A 23,020-nucleotide genomic window follows, 5' to 3' on the forward strand; every position below is an offset into this window, starting at 1 on the left:
CTAAATTAGTTGAAAAACTGGAAAATGTCAAGACAGCCAGTTGGTTGTAAAAGTCCGCACTGCTGGTTCAACAGGACGAAGGTTCAAGCTGTTACGTCAAGAAAAAGGCTATGGAGGAGTCACGCTAGCCAGGTAATCCAGCTACACCAAAGAAATGTTGTTCGGAACGAGTCAAGATCAGAGACTGAATCTATGAACTGTTTCCGCAGAGACTGAACCTGTGAACTGCTTCCACCGAGGTTATATTTGTAAATTGTTTTATATGACATCGACTCCACCGAGATTATATCTGTAATTTGTTTTATAGAAATTTGAAGATATGTATGTTTAACGGGGACTCTGTAAGTAATAAGCTAAAAAGGGAGGATTGTAGTGTATGTACCCGTCTATCTTTAAGGGAACTATTGAATGTAACCGTTCACCTTTAAGGGAACTACTTTAGGTGTGGCACTATTTGTTTGGCTTCTGTATACTGTAATACCGATAGTGACCACACCAGTATATAAGTGTTGTGCCAGGAGTTATTGGGCAGATTCGCCCGGACCTTCGAATAGTAAAGACCTGTTTTGTTTGTTACTTCTGAAGTCTGTGTATTTATTAACTGCACAACCCACAGACTTTACAATAATCACAACTTGTTGCAATATAGTGATTCTGGTACTACGCTCACGGATGCACCAGTGTCGATTTCCATTGGTATCCTGGCTCCTGCAACATCTACTTGGATGACGATACCTCACGAATCGCTGTTAGATACCTTCATGCTCCTGATGACGTGAATCTCGAGAAACTCCTCGTCCTGCTGCTTCTCTTCAACATTATGTAGTGTCTGACGATTTCTACTTCGAGCATTATCAGTCAGTTTACTCTTCTGCCAGCATGCCTTCGCAAGATGCCCAATTTTCTTGCAATAGAAACACTCTGCCTTCACATATGGACAGCCTTGGACGATCTGTTGTCCCAGGCACTGATAGCATGACTTCAATGCCCTGTTACCTTGGCCAGTTGCTGAGGCCTTGGGGCCTAACTGCCTTTTACTTTTAGCCTGCAGCTGATTCACCTCGGTTGTCTGATGACTGCAAATAGCACGGAACTCTCGGGAGTATCGGTTGGCCAAATTTATCGACATAGCTGTCTGACAAGCTAAGTCAAAAATCAAGTTAGGTGTTGTCAATAATTTACTTCTGAAACGTTCATTTTTCAACCCACCTACAAAGTGGTCAGGCAAAGCTCGATCCTGAAAGTTTCCGAAATGACAGCTACAATGTACTCACTGATACCCTCGTAATTTAATTGATCACGTATTCCAAAACGATAACTTTCAGCAATTTCCAGGGGCTCAGGACTGTAGTGCTGTTCTAATTTGGTTAGGGTCTCTTTCCGTGGCGTTTACTAATGTGTGAATGGATGAGAGACAGACAGACAGGCAGAGATGCATCATGTGTGCTATGGCTTTCACTCTGCTTTTGTAGAATTATAATAATCAGGGTACTGTGACAATCAGCTGGAAAATTTTTAGACAACAGTAATGTAGTGTCCGCGCCTTAATAATACACGGACTGCAGGAGAACAATAATAACAGGTATTTACTTGAACAGAGGGTAACTCTTTTGTTTGTACCCAAAAAAAAAACCAAATTGGACTGTAAACAAAAGTTCAACTAAATCTTAACAAATCAAATTAAAATTTGGTTTTCCGGGTTGATGATGCACTCCAGTCCCCGCGGCGCCCACCGGTCGTGGAAATACTCAAGCGCACCAGCGGACACCGCGTGCTCCATCTCCAGGGCCACCCGGGCGCGAACATGGCCGCGGAAGAGAGGCAGGCAATCCGGCTGGACGACCCCCTCGACTGCTCGCTGCCTGGACCAATTGATGGCTCTTTTAGCCAGGCCCAGGAGCAGGCCCACAAGGAGGTCCTCCAACCTGTCCACTCCCCTCCGCACCGGGTGACCGTAGATCAAGAGCATGGGACTGAAGTGCAACCAAAAATCGAGGAGCAGCCCCTTCAAGTAGTGCAACCTCTCACACTCCATATAAACGTGAAACATGGATTCCTCCAGGCTGCAAAAAATGCAGGCGGCCTGGGAGTCCGTGAACCTACTTAAAACCTTATTGCACGGGACCGCTCCGTGCAACACCCTCCAGGCCAAGTCCCCGATGGAACAAGGGAGGACTCCCGCGTAGAGAGCCCTCCATTGGGGACCTCCGCCACCGCCAGTCGGCAAGACGCCACGCCAAGGCATATCCGGACGGTAGACGAAGATGGCAAAGTGGAGAGTGTGCAGGAGCAGCCTGTACAGGAAACCCCTCCGCGCGGAATGAAAAGGCATGGAGGGTATTTCCTCGAGACGGCTCAAGTTGTGAGGCGCTGGTTCCCGAGGGGAGTTTCGGGGCCGGGCGCCGATGAGGAATTCCGTCCGAACGGGGGTAAGCTCGGACGGGATCGCCCCACGTGCTTGAGCCGCCTCAATACATCTAGTGGAGTCGGGGCCCAGTGCCGCTTTCGCCGATTCGATGGCTTCGACCGCGAGCCAGACGTTGGCCCAGGACAGGCGCCGCGCCAGCTCCTCCGGCGCCATCCAGCCCGCTCCTCCGCCATCGAGCAGGTCCCCGACTCTGGTCACCTTGCCAAGCACAGCCCTGCCCTCCGCCAGCCGCCCGAACCCACGTTCGTGGAGGTGCGGATTCCTGAGCCGCCGCTCCTGATGGGGGAGAGCTCCGCCTGGAAGCGACGTAGTTCCAAACCCATAGTAGTTCCTGGTAGAAGACAGGCAGCTCCCGCAGGCCGGCACGCCTGCAGCCCACTTTCGCGAACAGGAGCTGCGTGTCGTAATTGAGGCCATGCAGCTGGCGGAAGAAAAACGTCGCCAGCGCACACCATCTCGGAGGATTCTCGACGTACAGGTATCTCTGCAGCGTCTGAAGACGGAAAGTCGCAGCCTGGGTGCGAAGGCACACCAGCGCCTGACCGCCCTCCCTAAGCGGGAGACACAGAACAATGGCAGAGACCCAATGCTTCCTTTTGTCCCAGAAGAAGTTGATGAGCTTCTTCTGCATCTTGGCGACAAACGCAGGGGGAGGGATCAAAGTGACCAACCGGTACCACAACATGGTGGCCACCAGCTGGTTTATGACCAGCGCTCGACCCCTGTAGGACAACACTCGGAGCAGTCCTGTCCAGCGTCCTAGGCGAGCGGTGACTTTGGCCTCCAGCTCTTGCCAGTTCGCCGGCCAGTCGTCCTCGGCAGGGCTAAGGTAGACTCCCAAATAGAGGAGGTGCGTGGTGCTCTAGGCGAAAGGCCTGAACTCCTCCGGCAGGGAATCCACCCGCCACTGACCCACCAGGAGTCCGGAGCATTTCTCCCAGTTGATCTTGGCGGAGGATGCATCCGAGTAAATCTGCTGGCATTCCCGCAACCTCCGCAAGTCAGCGGGATCCGTGACCGTGAGGAGCACGTCATCGGCGTAAGCCGAGAGGACAACCTCCACACCCGGCCCTTGCAGAGCTAGTCCCATCAACCTCTTCCGCAAGAGGCGCAGGAATGGCTCCACGCAAACGGCGTATAACTGACCGGACATGGGGCATCCCTGATGCACCCCCCTCCCGAAGCGAAGGGGCGCCGTCAAGGACCCGTTAACGTTAATCAGACACTCCGCGGCGGCGTACAGAAGTCGGATCCGGGCGACGAAATGCGTCCCAAACCCGAATGCGCGCAGAGTCCCGAAGAGATACTCGTGATCCACCCTGTCGAACGCCTTCTCCTGATCCAGGGAAAGGAAGGCGACCGACAGACCAGCCCTCTGGGAGTGGTGGACCAGGTCCCGGACCAGATGGATGTTATCGTGGATGGTCCTGCCCGGGACCGTGTAGGACTGGTCGGGGTCGATCATGTGGGCCAGCACGGTGCCAAGGCGAGCAGACATGGCTCTGGCAAAGATTTTATAGTCCGTGCTGAGGAGGGAGACCGGGCGCCAGTTCTTAAGGAGGCGGAGATCGCCCTTCTTAGGCAGCAGGACAATGACCGCCCTGCGCCAAGAGAGGGGCATCTCCCCGGTCGCCAAACTTTCCCCCAGGACCCGCGCGTAGTCGCCCCCCAAGACGTCTCAGAACGTCCTGTGGAACTCCACGGTCAGCCCGTCCAGCCCCGGGGACTTTCCCCTAGAGAGCTGGCGGAGGGCGCCTGTTAGCTCCGCCAGGCTTAGCGGAGCATCCAATTTTTCGGCGCCCTCCGGGCTGACCTTCGGCAGGCCCTCCCACAAAACTCTGCTCGCATCCTCGCTGGACGGATCCGGAGAGAACAGAGCCCCGTAGTAGGTGCGGGTCTCCGCGCTGATTCCCTCCGGATCCGAGACCAGAGATCCGTCGTCGGCCAGCAGCCCCAAGAGCTGCTTACGGACCCCCCGTCTATTTTCCAGCGAGTAGAAGAAGGGGGAGCCGTGGTTTAGGTCCCGCAGGAGCTGGATCCGCGACCTCACATACGCGCCTCGGGACCCGACGAGCTGCAGGTCCTTCAGCGCGCTCCTCTTCTCTTCGTACACCTTCCGCAGGGCCGGGTCCTCGACGACCTGACCGAGACGGGACTCCAGGTCGAGCACCTCCTTCTCCAACCGCCCGACCTGGGCCTCCCGCCTCTTGGTCGACCCCTTGCCCACATCCCACCATAGCCTCAAGGAGGGGAAGCCCCCCTGCTTCCTTCTCCAGTCGGCCCAGAATCGATGAAATGAATCCCGGAACCGTGCGTCCTCCAGCAGCAGGTTGTTAAAATGCCAGTACGCGGACCCCCCCCCCCGCGCGCGCAGCGGAGCGAGCTCCGCCCATACCAGGTGGTGGTCCGTGCGCGGCACCGGCCGCATGGAAGCCGCAGGAACGCAGGAGATGTCCGCCCGGGAAATGTAAAGGCGGTCGATACGGGACCTTCCTCCCCCAGACCTCACGCTGGTGAAGGCGCTGGAGTCGGGGTGGAGATTTCGCCAGACGTCCACCAAGTCGAAGGACCCAACCAGGTCCCTCAACTTCTCCATCGCCGCCGGGCTTCGTGGGGGACCCGAACGGTCCCTCGCCTCGAGGGTGCAGTTAAAATCCCCCCCGAGGATGACGCACTCGCCCACGTCGACGGAGCCCAAAAGAGCGGACACTTCTTCGAAGAAGCGCACTTGCTGCGCACCGGTCTGAGGGGTGTACACGTTCACTAGATGGAGCGGCACGCCCCCCAGGCGAACAGTGACCTGGAGCAAGCGGCCCGGCACGTGCTCCTTGACCCCCAAGATCTCCGGCTGAAAATGCGGGGCCAGCAAGATAGCCACCACGCTGGAAATGTTGGAGAGGTGACTCATGCTGACCCCTCCTTGCCACTCCAGGAGCCATGTGGCTTCGTCTCCCGGAACGGTGAGGGTTTCTTGCAGGAAGCACACCGCATACTTCCCGTCCCGAAGGACCGAGCAGTTATTGCATCTGCGGCGTGCCTCCCTGCTGCCGTTGATATTGAGGCTGGCTATGGTTATCTTCATGTCAAAAGCATAGTGCAACCTCTACCTACACCTAACGGGGGGAGGAAGCGCAGCTGCTGGTCAGCCGCCACTCCCTCAGCAGCCCAGTGAGAAACGTTCTGAGCCAACGCAGCTCAAATGGGTTCACACCCTCGTCCGCGCCCATGATCTTAACGGCGGCGCGGACGGATATGATGAGCAGCGCCAGCTCCGACCACCTGTCGAGGGCCAGCCGGACCTTATTGCGCTGACCCACGCACGTAGCCATAAAATCCCGGAGTTCCCTTACGGGAATGAGGGGAGACTCGGCAAGGGGCACGAGGTCATCCATTGCCTCGTCGGCGCTGGAATCCGAATCGTCCTCCGTGCCCATCACCGAGTCCCCATCCTCCTCCAGGGGGTCGTCACCAGCGGCCGAGCCGTCCACTGCGCAGTGCGAAGCGAACGGCTCGGCCGCACCAGCCAGCCCCGCCTCCGCCCGGATCCCACCCCCAGGATCGACAGCAGAGGATTTCTCCCTGGGCTCCTCCAGGGGTGCTGGGCCAGAAGACGGCGGCGGTTCAGAGCCCCCCTCTGCCCCAGACGCTGGAACGACCAGAGGAACCGGGGAGAGAACAATTCCCAGCTCCTCCAGTACGTCCGGCACCAGAGACGCAGCCAGGGGGCCATCCCCCTCCCCGCCACCAACCTCCGACCCAGCAGATGGGGTGTTTTGAATAAAAACCTCTACCAGATCGAGCAGCCCCTGGGAGATGTCCGGGTCGCATTAGGCGAGCTCATTATCCTCGAGCTCGCCCGACCCAGACCCCAGGCCGCCCGACCCGGCGAGGGGTAACGGCACCAATAGAACATCTATTTCCGCCGCGGGTTTTTCCGCGACCCCCCCCACGGGCAGGGTCTCGTCTCCATCCCCGGGAGGCACGTGCTGGACAGACACATCTGCCTCAGCCTCCCGAGGGACAGGCGACCCCTGCCGATCGCTGGTGATGGTGACAGCGAGGGGGGGTGGCGCAGTACCCGCGGCGGGCGACGACTCCCCCTGCTCGGAGGGACCTTCCTCCTCCCGGTCCTCCTCCTCTTCCAGGGGGTCGCACCTTCTTTTTAGCACGGAGGGAGCGAGGGAGACCTCCATGTCTGCAAAGACCTCCTCCTCAGCTCCCTCCGGCGGAGCAGGTTTGTCGGGCTCCTCGGGCCCGAGCCCGGCCGCAGGCAATGGCGTTTCCGCCATGGCGGTTGCGGCCACAGGCTCGGGCACGAGGCCCCTCCCGCTCGCGTCTGCCCCGATCAACTCCGCGAGGAGCGCAGGTGTCAGGGGCTCTAAGTTTAGGGGCTGGCCATCCACGGGGGGACCCGCCCTGAGGTGTTTTGATTTTCACCGCGCCTTCTTTCCGCCCGGACGCGCTCCCTCCCCCCCGCCGGAGGCCCTGATGGCATCGGCCTCCGACCGCGCATCAGTGGCTCCCGACGCGTGGACGGAACCGGGGGGGAGGAGCGGTGGCGGCGCAAGCCTCGGCCATGCCAGACGATCTGGCGGCCTTGGAGGCGGGGCAGTTTTTTCTAATGTGCCCCACCTCCTTGCAGGCGTGGCACCGCACACTGTCCAACGTCCAGAAGACGCGATAGGCGGTCCCCTCGTGGAGGACGACGAAAGCCCCATCGGTGTCCTCCTCCCGCGCCAGCTGGATAAAAAGCTGGCGCCGGAAGGAGAAGACGTGGCGAAGGCTGGCTTCCCGGAAGCCGAGCGGGATGGGTGTAATCCCCGACCTCACCTCCCCAAGTTGACGTAAACGGGGAAGGAGGAGCTCACCAGGAACATAGGGCGGGACGTTGGAAAGGACAATCCTCTGCGCGGTGGCCTCGAGAGGATCCACCGGCAGGAAGGTCCCGCCCACGGTGAGCCCCTTGGCGACAGCCAGGGACACCGCCCGCTCCGACCCCAGGAAGAACACAGCCTTCCCATACATTTTTGAGGCCGCGACGATGGCTGAGGGGCCGACAACCCCAGCCATGGCTTTAACGCAGGCCTCAATGGTCATAGTGGGGTGAGTGTAGCTCTTCACCCTAAGCTTTTTTGTTCTAAGTTTAAAGGGTGACGGGGCAGCAGAAGCAGCGGGAGCAGCTGTGGCTGTGGCTGTGGCTGCCACTCCCGCATAAGTCCTAGCTGGCCCCGCCACCGGCGAAGATGCAGTCGCCATTATGGAGTGTTTTTATAAGGGCTACACTCACCCCAAGTCACAGGCCTGAAGGTGTTAATGGCCTCAGGTATTTTTTGGTCCTCTATTGAGCAGAGGGAGCTGTTTAAAATGAAGACACACCTCTCCCCTTATTGGTTGAAATTGGGAGAGGGGCCTTCGCCCCTCTGCTCAATAGGCAATTAAAAGATGAAATGAGGTGCCTCAGAGAGAAAGGCAGAGAAAGACAAAGAGAGAGAGAGAGAGAGAAGGCGGGTGGGAAGGAGGGAGGTGGCAAGGACAGTGTTGCCACTCAGGATGGTGGGTGGGTGTTGGCAGGGGTGCACTCTCCGATGGGATTTAAAAGTATTTGATGGTGGTGGTCTTCTGGCAGGGGGAGAAGATGTCTTCACCTGGGAAAGCTGGAGATGCCCAGGCTCAGTCCTGCACCAGGTCTTAATGATGTAATTAATGGAATTAACCACTTAACCTAGGCAGCTCCAGCTGGCCCAGGTCAGGCAATAGAAGGGCTGCTTAATTAGTGGTGTGTGTGGCCTAGTTTTTAACAAGAACCACACACACACACACAGCCACCCCTTGATGTTCCGGCCTTGTTTTCTTCTTTTCTCCCCCCACCTAAAATACAAAGTCTTTGGGAGAGTGCCCCAAATAACACCCACCTGTAGATATCTTGAAAGATGATATTCCTCCCTCCTTCTGAACAGTTGGTGTTGGTTGATGGTGGTTTCTCTCCCCTCTCTCCCTCTCCTGAAGTGGAGGCCAATTTGGGGAGGCAGTAATGGGAAAGGCCTCTCCCCTGGTGGATGCTATTGCAGGCCTCCCTTCTCCTTCTCCTCATCCGTCCTCTCTCTCCAGGCACCTCAGTTGCTGTGATGATGGTGGAGGTGGAGGTGGTGGTGGTCCAGCGTTCCCCTCCTCTGCCTGGTCAGGGGACCACCACTTTAGTCCACTCTCCTAGTCTGGCTGCTCCCTCTGCTTGTGCTTGCAGCTGCACAGCCAGCAATGCTGTGAATGAGGTACAGAGGGTAACTTAAGACTGATGTACACAAGCCTGCTAAGGCTTTATATACAGGGGTGGTCACTGCCGGTACTGCAGTATAGAATCAGTTCTTCTCTTAAAGGTACATACACAACAATTCCTCCCCTTTTAGATAAACAGTACATAACATTCATTTAACAACTAAATAATAACTAATTACAATTACAATTTTCTCTGTACTATATACATCAACTGAAATAATCATTTATAAGTTCAGTCTTTGAGGAGGCTTCCTGATTCTGACTGGATAGCGCCTTTCTCGAGTATCCTGTTCTTGCGGCAGAGTTGATTCTGGTTCATTGTCATTGGTTGGTTCGTCAGCTTCCAATACCACTGCTTCTGAGGTAGACGCAATCTGTACTTCGGGTTGATTACCAGGTGCGCCTGCTCGTGGTATGGGTTTGGCTTGTTCATGTGACTCTAGAACCGGTCAGCATGGCGTCTCACGATGCTCTTTCCAACGTCCACTGTGTACATTAGTGGTCCCTGCTGTGTGCATATCGTTCCTGGCTGCCATTTTTCTGTTCGGTAGTCGCGGGCCAAGACTGGTTGCCCTATCTTGAAGCTCCTGGTTGGCTTCTCATTTATGTGCTGGAATTGCTTATTCGCAACATCTCATCTTATGTTTGGTTTGAGCAAATCCAGGCGACATCTTAGCCTTCGGTTGAAGAACATTATGGCTGGAGCTTGGTTGGTGACTGCATGTGTCGCATTCCGGTAAGCAAAAAAGAAATTATCCACCTTGTGTTGTAGTGGTATGTCGTCATTATTCATTGCCTTTATTGCCTTTTTAAAGGTCTGAACAAACCTCTCAGCCAATCCATTTGTGGCTGGATGATATGGGGCAGATGTGTAATGTTTCACCCCATTATTCCTCAGAAACCTCCGGAAATCGTCGGACACAAACTGTGGCCCATTGTCGGAGCCAATCTGTTCTGGCAAGCCATTCCTGGTGAAGATGGTCCGTAGGACTGCAATAGCTTTCTCCGTGGTGGTGGAGGACATTTTGATGACCTCTGGCCATTTCGAATGGGCGTCCACAGCGATTAGGAACATTGAGTCCATAAATGGACCAGCAAAATCAATGTGTACCCGTTGCCATGGAGATGAGGGCCACTCCCATGGATGTAGCGGGGCCTGTGGTGGAGCGTTTTGGACCTTCTGGCATCCTGTGCATCTCTTGGTCATATCCTCGATTTCTTGATCGATTCCCGGCCACCACACAAACACCCCTCCCAGATGACCCTCATGAAGCTCATTGAGCACTCTATCTCTCAACTTGGGTGGAATTACCACTCGGGATCCACACATCAAGGTCCCCCGGCACACTGACAGCTGTTCTCTCCTTGGCGAGAATGCTGGCAACAGTGAGTCGCCATGTGCTGGCCATCCCTTCACCGTCAAATCATAGACCCGAGAGAGTGTCGGGTCATTTCGGGTTTCCTTCTCTATACGTGAGTTTGTAACAGGTAGACATTCGACTATGGTTGCATGGAATATCTCAACAGGGTCTACTGCAGGTGCTTCCTCTACCATAGGTGTAGGATTCGCAAAATTGGATTTCATATTAATAAGGATCAATGGGCAGAAGAGGCCATGATTTTAAAGACTGTTTTAAAAGAAGCCCAGAAAAAGTGGCATACAAAATGGCTGCCGTATCATGTGACCAGCTTATTGGGACACTTTAAAATGGTTCCTGCACAACCTCAGACAACTATGTGGATTGAACCTGTTAAGTCTGTGTGTTCTAGTTGTACTTAAGATTAATTACTGACACAGACTACAAGAATAACGTTTCAACAGGTCTTTACTAGTTGGAGGTCAGGGCTATACTAACAGTAATATCACTACACAGTACTTATATACCGGTGGTCACCACCGGTATTACGTATACAGCAGCCAGAGAAAGTAGTACATCTCTTAAGGTTGAACAGGCTTAAGTTCTCTTAAGGTGGAACAGGTTACATACACCGCAATCCTCCCTTTTTAGCTTAACAGTCATATCCCCATTTAACATAACATAATAACATATATACATATATAACTTCAGGTATAAACAGTTCAAAGGTTCAGTCTCTCAGGAGGCCTTCTGATTCGGGTTGGATAACTCCTTTCAGTGGTCTCTGATTCTTGTTGCTGAGGTGACTCCTCTAGTTGGTTTCCTATGTATTGGACGTCATCATCAGCTACATTCCCTGCCGAGGTAGATGCTTCAGGTTCATTAACGTCTTCCACAGTTGTCTCTGTCGCAACCATGGGTTCGACCCTTGCTCTCGATTCTACCAGTTGATCCGCATGATGCCTTATCACATTGTTACCAATATCTACTGTGTACATCAGAGGTCCTTGTCTGGCCCGAATTGTTCCGGACTGCCATTTTTCGTTTCCATAGTCCCTTGCCAACACTGGTTGTCCTACGTTGAAACTTCGAGTGGTCTTGTTATTAATATGCCGGAACAGTTTGTTTTCCACTTCCCTCCGCACATTTGGTTTTAACAAGTCCAACCTGGACCGCAACCTTCTGTTATAAAACATCATGGCAGGACTTTGGTTAGTTACTGCATGAGCGGCGTTTCGATATGCCATTAGGAAATTGTCCACCTTGTGTTGTAGCGGAATCTGATCATCGTTCATGGCCTTTATTGCCTTTTTGAATGTTTGGACAAATCTCTCGGCCAACCCGTTTGTCGCCGGATGATATGGGGCAGAGGTATAATGTTTCACCCCATTCTTCTTTAAGAATTTTTGGAATTCTTCCGACACGAACTGTGATCCGTTGTCCGAACATATCTGTTCTGGCAATCCGTTCCTTGCGAATATTGTTCTTAACACCGCAATTGTCTTTTCTGAAGTACTGGTATTCATCTTGATCACTTCTGGCCATTTGGAATGTGCGTCCACCGCAATTAGGAACATGGAGTCCATGAATGGACCAGCAAAGTCAATATGTACGCGTTGCCATGGGGCTGAAGGCCATTCCCATGGGTGTAGCGGTGCGATCAGAGGTGCATTTTGCACTTTTTGGCACCCAGCGCAGCTTTTCGTCAACTCCTCTATCTGTTGGTCAATACCCGGCCACCATACATAAGCCCTAGCAAGACTTTTCATCTTAACTCCCCCCAGATGACCTTCATGCAGTTCCTTTAGAACTCTTTCCCTTAACTTGGGAGGAATAATCACTCTTGTCCCGTACATCAAAGTACCATGGCAGACGGACAGCTGGTCTCGCCTTGCCGAGAATGCCGGTAACAGAGGATCACCATGTGTTGGCCATCCCTTCACTGTCACCTCGTAGACTCGGGACAGTGTCGGGTCGTTCCTGGTTTCTCTTTCAATACTTGCATTGGTGACTGGTAAACACTCGATGATGGTTGAATGAAATAACTCAACAGGGTCAACTTTTGTCGTCTCTTCTTCTTCAGGTAGTGGCAGGCGCGACAGCCCATCAGCATTGCCATGCTGCTTTGTACCTTTGAATTCTATTTGATATTGATGTGCCCCTAGGAAAAGGGACCATCTCTGGAGTCTCTGTGCTGTCATCACCGAAACACCCTTCTTAGGGTTAAAAATGGATACCAACGGCTGATGGTCTGTCAGAAGTGTGAATTTTTGGCCCTGCAGGTAATGATTAAACTTCTTCACTCCCCATACAAGGCTGAGAGCCTTCCTATCGATCTGCGCATAGTTGCGCTCAGCGGAGGTCAATGATCTGGATGCAAACGCGACTGGCCTTTCCGTGCCATTTGGCAACTTGTGTGAGAGTACTGCCCCAATACCATATGGAGAAGCATCACAAGCCAACCGAATAGGCAGTGTCGGGTTGAAGTGAGCCAACACTTCCTCTGAGGTGATCAATTCTTCGCTTTTGCGAAATGCCTTCTTACAGTTTTCTCTCCATTCCCATGGTACCCCCTTCTGTAAAAGAGCGTTCAGCGGGTGCAGTACCGTGGATAGATTCGGTAGAAACTTATGGTAATAGTTAATCAATCCTAGAAACGACCTCAACTGAGAGACATTATCCCAGAGCGGGAGCCTTTACAACTGCCTCTATCTTGTCAGGAGACTTATGAAGCCCCTCCCGGTCAATGACATGACCACAGTACGAGATCCGCTTCTGAAAGAACTCACATTTCTGCCGATTAACTCGAAGTCCATACTCTTTCAATCTGTTGAGCACCAGTTCCAAGTTTGCGAGGTGTTCTTCATCACCATCTCCTGTAATCAGAATATCATCCAGGTAACATTGTGTGCCTGGAATTCCCTGTAATACCTGCTCCATGGCCCTCTGCCAAATTGCTGGAGCCGATGCCACTCCAAAAACCAGCCTATTATACCGGTACAAACCTCTATGCGTGTTGATCGTGAGGTACTGGCGTGACTCTTCTTCAACCTCCATCTGCAAGTACGCCTGCGCCAAGTCTATCTTGGTGAAGTGTTTCCCGCCAGACAACGAAGCAAAAATATCCTCAATCCGCGGAAGCGGATACTGCACCGTGTGAAGCATCGGATTAACGGTGATCTTGAAGTCTCCACAGATGCGAACCTTCCCTGGTTCTCCTGGCTTGTTGCTCGAAGGGCGTTTCATAACGGGAACAATGGGCGTAGCCCACTCACTCCAATCTACCTTAGACAGTACACCTGAACGTTCTAGCGCTTCCAGTTCCGCTTCTACAGCAGGTCGTATTGCATAGGGTACCGGTCTGGCTTTGAAAAATTTTGGTTGTGCATGTTCATCAATCTTGATGTTTGCCGTAATTCCTCTCAGTGTTCCCAGTCCCTGCTGGAACACCTCTTTAGCATCATCCAATATTCTGGACAATCGTTTAGGTTTGACATCTGTTTCCCCGGAATCTACCGTTAGTGCCTTCAAGGAGTGCCAGTCCATATTCATTTTCCTAATCCACTCCCGTCCCAGTAGTGGTGGACCTCCTTCAGGTAGCACATATAAGTCCATTACTTGGCTTTCTTTGCCCTTGTGGACCACTTTTACCTCTATCTTTCCGATGGGGTACATTCTTTGCCCCGTGTATGTTTTCAATATAATCTCCGTATCCCGTAGGGGAATATGTTGGAATAACCTTTTGTAATCTTTCTTATTCATGACTGTCAATGCCGATCCAGTGTCCAATTCCATCTTTACTTGGACTCCTGCTATCTGAAGAGTGACTCAAATTGTCTGGAGATCTGCATCCTTACCAACGTTGTGTACTCTTAAACTACCCAGTTCATTACTGCTGGCGTCTGAATCTGACTTCTGTTCGTTCGAACTGTTCTTTGTCACCTTGTGTACCTTTATGTATTTTCCTTGCGGTGACTTTTTGTTGCTGGTCTTCTTTCCTGACCGGCATACTTTAGCTATGTGGCCAAGCCTGCCACACGTTCTGCATTCTTGGTTTTTAAACCAACACTGGTTCTGATCGTGCGTTGTCTTTCCACAACGATAACATTTTACAGTACTCAAAACCAATTGATTTGTACTGAGTTCCGGTGACCGTAGCTGCATTACTGCCGTGCCTCTCGCTGCGGCTTCGTGTGATGCTGCCATAGTGACCGCTTTCTCAAGCGTCAGCTCATTCTCCTCGAGCAGTCGCTTTTGTGTATCTTCTTTTAATAATCCACACACAAATTTATCTCTTAGCGCATCTGTTAGTCCCGTTCCAAACTGACAGTACTTTGCTAGCTTACGCAATTCCATTAAATAATCAGCATTGCTTTCATCTTTCAGCTGCTTTCTGCTGTAAAATTTAAATCGTTCCGCTATCATCAGTGGCGTGGGGTTTAGATGATTTCTCAGGAGAGTAACAATCTCCTCGAACGTCTTCTCCGCCGGTTCATCTGGTGATAAAAGGTGTTTCAATTGCCCATATGTCTTCGCACCCATTAAGTTTAATAAAGTTAGTGCGTTCTCATCATCTGGGATTTTATTTGCTTTACAATAATTTTGTATGCGTTCTACATACGTGGCCCAATCTTCGATGTCGCTATCAAAGGTATTAATGTTCCCATGTTTAGGCATCGTTGCAATTTTTTTTTTAGTGATTTCCCTTTTTCCACGATGGCGGCTGCCCGCTCTTGTCTTCGTCCTCCGCCTACAAAATGGCGGTTTCCCGCGCTTGGCGGTCTTTCCCGCGCTCGCCTTCTTCACCCGCTGGCTGCAATGGCGTTTGGCGTGCCGCTGCTGCTCCCATTTCCCAGCGGTTAATAACTCCCCCGACGCTGTCTCCGCTTCACCGCGGCTCCCTCGGGCATTCGCGCTTCCCGATGTCGTGCCTCGCAGCCCGGTTATTAGCACCGGCTGCGTTCGCCTTCACCGCGGCTCTCGCGCCTTCAGTCGCCCCAGACGCTGCGCCTTTTTGGCCTGAATGCGGCCCAGCCCTTATCACCAGCCACGATCGATGTCCCCGTGCTGCACCTTTTGGCCCGAATGCGGCCCGGCCCTTATCTCCGGTCGCGATCGATCTCACCGCCCTTATTCCTCCGTCTTCCCTCCCCGTCTGTACAGCCAACACGGCCGACTTTCTGCTCGCGTCGCTGACCGGCTTACCCACCACCAAGGTAGAAGGAAGATAGCTGACTGCCGCTGATGGAGGCTTCGAGTTCAGGATATCTTCTGCACTCCGGGTTCTCGATGCCTGCCGCATGACGTGTCTTCCAGCAGGGTGATGAGGGTGGATGCCTCTCTTCGACGCCCGTTCTGTGGACGAAGCCGCCGTGGATATAAACTGCCGCAGGGTAAGAATCGGACTCGTCGCCACTGTTAAGTCTGTGTGTTCTAGTTGTATTTAAGATTAATTACTGACACAGACTACAAGAATAACGTTTCAACAGGTCTTTACTAGTTGGAGGTCAGGGCTATACTAACAGCAATTTCACTACACAGTACTTATATACCGGTGGTCACCACCGGTATTACGTATACAGCAGCCAGAGAAAGTAGTACACCTCTTAATGTGGAACAGGCTTAAGTTCTCTTAAGGTGGAACAGGTTACATACACCACAGAACCCATAGCAAGTTCTGGAAGCTGTTTCTGAGAGAACAAAGCCAGATCCACAGGCATGCATATGGTTTAGATGCAGGTCCACTCAAGATCTGGCTGGAGACAGAGGCCATCTAAATGTTGACCCAGATGAAAGAGACAATAACTTATGCATGAGGACAACACCAAGGGCTCGGTAACAGGATTAGCACGAAATTAAAAAACAATGAAAGCCATTTCAAACCAGAGATGGGCCTGTTACCAGCCGCTTAAAATGATTTAAAATATAATAACTGCCCCGCTGTGCTCAAAGCCACCAAAAGTTAAAACAAAGACTCACCTGATTTTGGGCGGGAAGTGAAGCCTCAGGAAGAAAGGTATAACTGAAGAGACTTTTCAGCAGTTGAAACAAGCAGAAGCACCGGGTTGGAAGCGACACTCGAGGCAAGCTGAACAAGCAGCTTGGAGGACACGGCAGTGGGACACGACGCGACAGGGGCAACGACCCCAGGGACAGCTTGGACGAGTTGAGACACAGGACCAGGATGCAGCACCCCGGAACACAGCTTGAGGAGGAAGACACAGCTTGGGAGAAGACTTTGGAGGAAGCTTGAATCAACAAGCTCGGACAGTCACAAAGGGAGTGGAGAAAAAGGACAGTTTAAAATCGGACAGTCGTTGCAGCCCCAGCAGCCTCGTTTTCAAAACCTTGCACTTCCGAGTGGGATTGGTGAGCATGTTTCTGGCCCTTCACAATCAGATCTAGTTAGGTTTAATAAGGGGGTGGATTTAAGGGTACAATTAACATGAGTTGTTGTCCCTCGATGTTCCATGTGTTTCTTTATTTCATGATGATCTTTGTAGAGTATAAGATGCCTATATTTGCCTTAGTTAGTATAATGTCATTATGATTGGTTTGTATTTGTTTTTCCCTCCCATGTACCGTACTCTTGTCTTTGTTGCATTTGATTTTGATATTTTTCCATTTGCAATAAAATTTCATTTTTATTCATCAAACTTGGTCTACAAGAGTCTTCTCTGCATTGCAGTTCCTGCACCTAAGTCCAGATTATAGAATCTAAGGGGTGAGTGGGTCGAACCACTCAAAGTTTTACTGTGCAAGAGAGAGAGGCCTCTAGAGAGAGAAACCTCAGGGAAACCTCTCGAGGAAAACCCCTTACAGAAAATGGCGAGTCAGGCAGGAGTCTGGCAGCAGGATTGCAATGTAGTAGATCCAAGTTTGAATGGTCGAAATGCAATGGATGAGAGGATAGCGGATTATGTTTTTGGGAAGGTAAACCTTACAAAACAGTAGATATCCGACCTATTAAGAGATAGGCGCCCGCTAGACGCAGCCATCAAGTGGACAGAAAGCAAAGAGCACAAAAGATCTGTAGAAAAGGCGGTCTGGCTGATGTGCTACAAGAAGCAAGTCCAGCTTTTGGACCAAGTCGTTGTAGCACAGGCGGCCCAGATCAAAGGGTTATTAGCAGAAGTAGAGGAAAAGGTTGCGGGAGGAAAGAAACTGATTGAATTGCTTAACGCGCTGAATCAGGAACGCCAATCCGTAACTCACCGCCATGAGACCAGGATAGATTACTTGGAGTGTCAGGTCGTTGAGGCCAAGGCCAGTGAAGGTAGAATGAGAGACAGGTGTTTCCGCCTAGCTAAGCAGGTAGAGACACAGGAGGAAAGTATTCTGGGAGCTAGGGCAGCATACAAGATGGCCATGGAGGATAGGTCTGAGAACACCGACCATAGCGCTTGCCACCGGGAGCTAGAGGACCTGAGAACGGCCCTAGCGAAGGCAAACGGCTTGGTGTGCCTCATAAACCCACCAGCGAGCCAGCTACTGTTAGCCAAGGAATCCAAAAGACCGATTCCGCAAGAGGCAGTTGGGGTACCAACCCCCGAGCCCTCGGCACCTCCCGTCTATACTGAGTCTTGGACTCCGGGGAAGGAAACGGTGAAGTTAGACAAAGAGGTTCCTGAGGTAGAGCAACCCCAGGTAGTAGAGTCGGGGCCGGCGCCGATGTGTCCAACTCGACACCGGAGGCTCGGTCCGGGCGTAGCGGATGGCGAGGATGGACCCCTCTTGAATCAGATCATAATGCCCCACAGCGTACAACAGCTGAGGGCAATGATAAGTCACATCCCAAAACTCTCCGAGTCAGGAGATCCCTCAGTCCATTTTAGGGACGTGGAGCAGACCGCAGCAGTTAATGATTGCGACGGGGTTGAACAGTCCAAAATGCTGCTGTTCTCCCTGGACAGCTCGCTCCTCCAGTGTCTCCCTGACGAGAGCAAGAGAGGGCACAAGGCGTATGAAGAGTTACGGGACGAGATCCTGGAGATTATAGGGGAGGGTGACGGAAGTCCGTTCCTCCGATTGGAAAGGACGATACAGCTAGAGGGAGAGCCCCCACGGGTTTTCGCCGGAAGGTTGTGGCCAGTGTATCGGCGCAGCTGCCCGGGCGGGCCGGCCCGGGATGGGCTGGACGCTGGTCAAAGGGTTCATTGGCTCCGGTGCCTGGTCACCAATTGCTTACCACAGGTGAGGGAGCAGGCCAAAACATGGTTTGACCCCAATAACCCCACCGAGGAGGGGCGGTTGGTGAGAAGGTCACGGAAGGAGGAGCGGCTGGTGAGCAGGCCCGGGCGTTGGGCTGAAGATTGTCGGACAGGAGGAATGGTGGAAATGGAATGGCGGCGCGCACCGACGCAGCGGCTTTGCTTCTCCCAGTCATGGGAGCTTGCAAGATCACATTTCGTTGTTCATGTACTTGTGCAATGACAATAAAGTTGAATTATTATTATTATTATTGATCAGCTCACGATAGGTTACAGGAACAGCAGGAGTAAGGAAGTGCCTCCCCTGAAGGGAAAGGTGCATGAGGTGAGGCCTGCAGCTCCTGCTAAAAAGGAATGGCATCAGGAGGGGAATCGCCCTCCCCAAGCCAAGAGCAGTTGTTACGGGTGTGGGAAGGAAGGTCACTGGCGCCGGGACTGTAAAAATCCCTGGAAGGATTTAAAGGGAAAAGCTCCCTCAGCCCCAGCCCAAACGCCCATCCGGGAGAAAGGAGCCGATGTGTCGATCCATCCCGCTGCGATCGAGTCAGTTTTAGAGGCAATGCGGTCTCTAATGACCTCGCAGGGGAAGGTGACAGTCGCCAACGGCCCTGTTGCTCCCCCAGCCCCAACCGATGTGCCCAATTGACTAGAGCCAGCGCAGCCTGTCGACCTGTGTCCCCTAGAAAGACATGCACAGGAAGAGACCTCCTGTAAAATGGAGGAATACCTGCGGTGCCAGGTTGCGGAGGCTAAGTTAGTTGAGCAGGTTTTAAGGGAGGAGAACGCCAGGTTAACAGTGAGGGCTGGCAGTTTAGAGGGTCAGCTAAGGGTTTTTAAAATTGTTCATGACCAGTGTAAACTGTTTAAGCCAGGTGCAAAAGAACCAGCAGGGAAAGCCAGGTCTGAGAGTAAAAGCAATAAGCCTGAGGCAAGTAAAGAGTCACAGACCACACAAGCTGGCGTTGCAGCCTGCTTGAGGGGAGGAGCCATCCCGCCCACCTGGGAGGCTTTCCCGATGGCCTGGGACTCGGACGAGGAGGGACCCGAACAGCAAGGTCCCGCCCTCGACACAATTCTGGAGGAGGAGGAGTCGGAGGACGGAGGTTCCGCCCTCGACTCGAGCGTGGGGGAGGTAGAAATTGGGGGCAGAGATCCTCCACCTGTAAGGACAGGTGGGGAGGAGCCGCCTGCCACAGACCCAATTCCCGAAGGGGCAGAGTCTGAGGGGAGGGAGCCGAAGCCCACAGTCATGGAAGAGCCACGGGCTGTGAGAGCCAAAGTCCCACCCAAAGGTCCACTCGCCAAGGGAGCCTGCCCAAATCCCAAAGGGGCGGAGCCTGAGGGAAGGGAGCCAAAGCCTACTGTCGTGGAAGAGCCACGGGTTGCGCGAGCTGAGGTCCCACCCGAAGGCCGACTCGCTAAGGGAGCCACACCCAAAGTACCTTCTCGCAGGTCGGCCCGAACGCCTCAGCCTGTAAAGTCTTGGCCCGAGTCACCCACTCCCAGTAGACACCGACTTCAGAAATCATTAAGAAAGCACAGTCCCCATTTAACAGCAAAAGGCTGCGGGGAACCAGAGATACAGGTCACTGCAGCCCTGCCACAGGGAGCGGTGAGCTGCAGTCCAGAGCCACAGGTCATTGCAGCCCCGCCACAGGGAGCGGTGAGCTGCAGTCCGATCAGGGATTAGGCAAGCCGCCCGGGGACGGGCGGCACTGTACATAAGTTTAGTTTAAGTTTTAAGGTGATTCGTTGTTTGTACACTGTAAAAAGGTCAAACATTCGCAAAAGTATGAGAATAGAGGGGAATGGAGGGAGCATTATGTGCGGGTAGTGTGATGAAATATTCCATTCATCACTGCCTGTGACTGTGGTCGGTTTCAGTTTCATTTCCCTTCCCCCAGTTCCGTTTCCTCACCATTGTATTTTATATTGGAATGTGTTGTGTGTAGGGCTCCGCCCATACCTGGCCCCTATGTAAGCAAGCTCAGTCTGGCCTCATATCCAGTACTGCAGCCCTCCGGATGGAAGATACCTCTCTCCACTATGTGTTACCTTCTAAGTTAATAAAAGCCTTGTCTTCTTTCGCTAACATCGAGTCTCGGAATTATTGAGGCACATCAATTTTATTAACTTATTTTTCAACACAATGGATCAACTCCTGAAACCCGAACGTTTGGATTTGGATCAGCATGCTCCGGACGCATCAGCACGCTTTGGACACTGGTTTATGTGTATGGAATTCTTCCTGGACAATTCCGCAGCCGTCAAAGACGCTACGGACGCTGCGAGTATGAAACTCGGAAATCTGCGGAATTGGTTAAGCCACCGGGTTTACCCCCTCATCCAAGACGCCGACACGTACCTGGCCGCCTGCGACATCTTAAAGGCGCATTACCAGCAGCCTACGAATGAGGTGTATGCTAGGCATCTGCTCGCTACTCGCGCACAATGACCTGGGGAATCGGTGGAGGAGTTCCTGGGCACCCTGAAAATGCTTGGCAAAGACTGCAAGTGCCGAGGTGTAAAAGCCGCAGTGTACACTGACGAGCTTGTTCGCGATGCCTTTATCACAGGCCTCAGCTCCACTTACATCCGGCAAAGACTGCTGGAAAAAACGGGATTGGACCTGAAACAGGCTGCGGACACCGCGCGATCCCTGGATGTGGCCCAGAGAAACTCGGACGCCTACTCTTCAGCCCGCGCCGTCCACGCCACCACGTGTGCACCAAGGGCGCCGCCATCTTGGAAGGCATCTTCCCCGCCCGGCAGCCCGACAACGTCAGGGCCCCGCTCTCCCCCCAGAAGCCCTACGACAGCCGCGACGCGTCGGGGACCCAACTGCTACTTCTGCGGGCAGCCAAAGCACACCAGAAACCTGTGCCCGGCGAAAGGCACCACCTGCTTTAAGTGCGGTAAGAAGGGGCACTTCGGGAAGGTGTGCAGAGGGAACCCCGCCGGAAAACCAACCGCCGGAAAACCCACCACCGCCGCGTGCGCGCCGTGGGAGCGGCCATCTTGGATGCCATCTTGCCCGACCTCGTGGGGTCCGCCATCTTATGAGCAGACAGCGTGGACGCCATCTTGTCTCGATCAGGGCCCTACAGTGGCATCGGTCACAGTGGACCAGACCAGGCCGCACCTGCTATCCAAATCAATGGTGGACATCGAGGTAAACGGGTGCAGGGTTAAATGTTTAATTGACAGTGGAAGCACGGAGAGTTTTATCCACCCTGAACTGGCACAACAACTCTCCCTAAAGGTGGTCCCTACTCAGGGTACCATCTCTATGGCTGATAAAACCAAGACATCGACCATTCTGGGTTACTGCACGGTACAATTGTCCGTTAACGGAACTGTATATGATAATTTTAAAGTATTAATCATGAAGAATCTATGTGCGAGCGTGATCTTGGGCCTGGATTTCCAGTGCAACCACCAAAGCATCACGCTCAAGTACGGTGGGTCCCAGCCGCCCCTCACAGTGTGCGGTCTGGCTACCCTGAAGGTAAAGCCGCCTTCGCTATTCGCGAACCTTACCCCTAACTGCCGGCCAATAGCGACCAAAAGCAGGAGGTACAGCTGGGAGGACAGGCGGTTTATCGCGACCGAGGTAGACAGGCTCCTGAAAGAGCGCATTATTGAACGCAGCAACAGCCCGTGGCGCGCCCAAGTGGTAGTGGTAAGGGGTAGCGAGAAGAAACGGATGGTGATCGACTATAGCCAAACGATCAACAGGTACACCCAACTAGACGCCTACCCGCTACCCCGCATATCAGAAATGGTGAACCAAATCGCCCAATACCGGGTGTTCTCCACCATCGACCTTAAGTCAGCGTACCACCAGCTCCCTATCAGACCAGAGGACCGCCCGTACACCGCCTTCGAGGCGAACGGACGCCTCTACCAATTCCTCAGAGTCCCCTTTGGGGTGACGAATGGGGTCTCGGTCTTCCAGAGGGAGATGGACCGCATGGTCGATGACCACCACTTGCAGGCAACCTTCCCCTACCTCGACAACGTCACCATCTGCGGTCACAACCAGCAGGATCACGACTCGAACCTCGAGAGGTTCCTGGAAACCGCACAAAAACTCAACCTCACCTACAACGAGGACAAGTGCGTTTTCAACACCACGCGCCTCTGCATACTAGGCAGCGTGGTGGAGAATGGGGAAATCGGACCAGACCCCGACCGATTGCGCCCCCTACGGGAGCTGCCCCTGCCCAACACTCCCAAAGCCCTGAAAAGGTGCCTGGGGTTATTTTCTTATTATTCCCAATGGGTCCCCAACTACTCCGACAAAGCCCGCCCCCTCTTGAAAGCATCCTCTTTTCCGCTCTCTGCTGAGGCCCACGCCGCCTTCAAAAGCATTAAGCAGGATATTGAGTGGGCCACGCTACAGGCAGTGGACGAGAACACTCCATTTCAAGTGGAAAGTGATGCGTCTGACTTCGCCTTGGCGGCCACCCTCAACCAGGCGGGGCAGCCCGTAGCTTTCTTCTCGACGACCCTCCAAGGGGCCGAGATCAGTCTAAATGGTGACGGGGCAGCAGAAGCAGCGGGAGCAGCTGTGGCTGTGGCTGCCACTCCCGCATAAGTCTTGGCTTGCCCCGCCACCGGCGAAGATGTAGTCACCATTCTGGGGTGCTTTTATAAGGGCTACACTCACCCCAAGTCACAGGCCTGAAGGTGTTAATGGCCTCGGGTAATATATATTTTTTTTGTCCTCTATTGAGCAGAGGGAGCTG

The sequence above is a fragment of the Somniosus microcephalus genome, chromosome 8, assembly GCF_052327205.1.
Source record: "Somniosus microcephalus isolate GS21.2 chromosome 8, FLI_Smic_1.0, whole genome shotgun sequence".
NCBI classification, from domain to species: domain Eukaryota; kingdom Metazoa; phylum Chordata; class Chondrichthyes; order Squaliformes; family Somniosidae; genus Somniosus; species Somniosus microcephalus.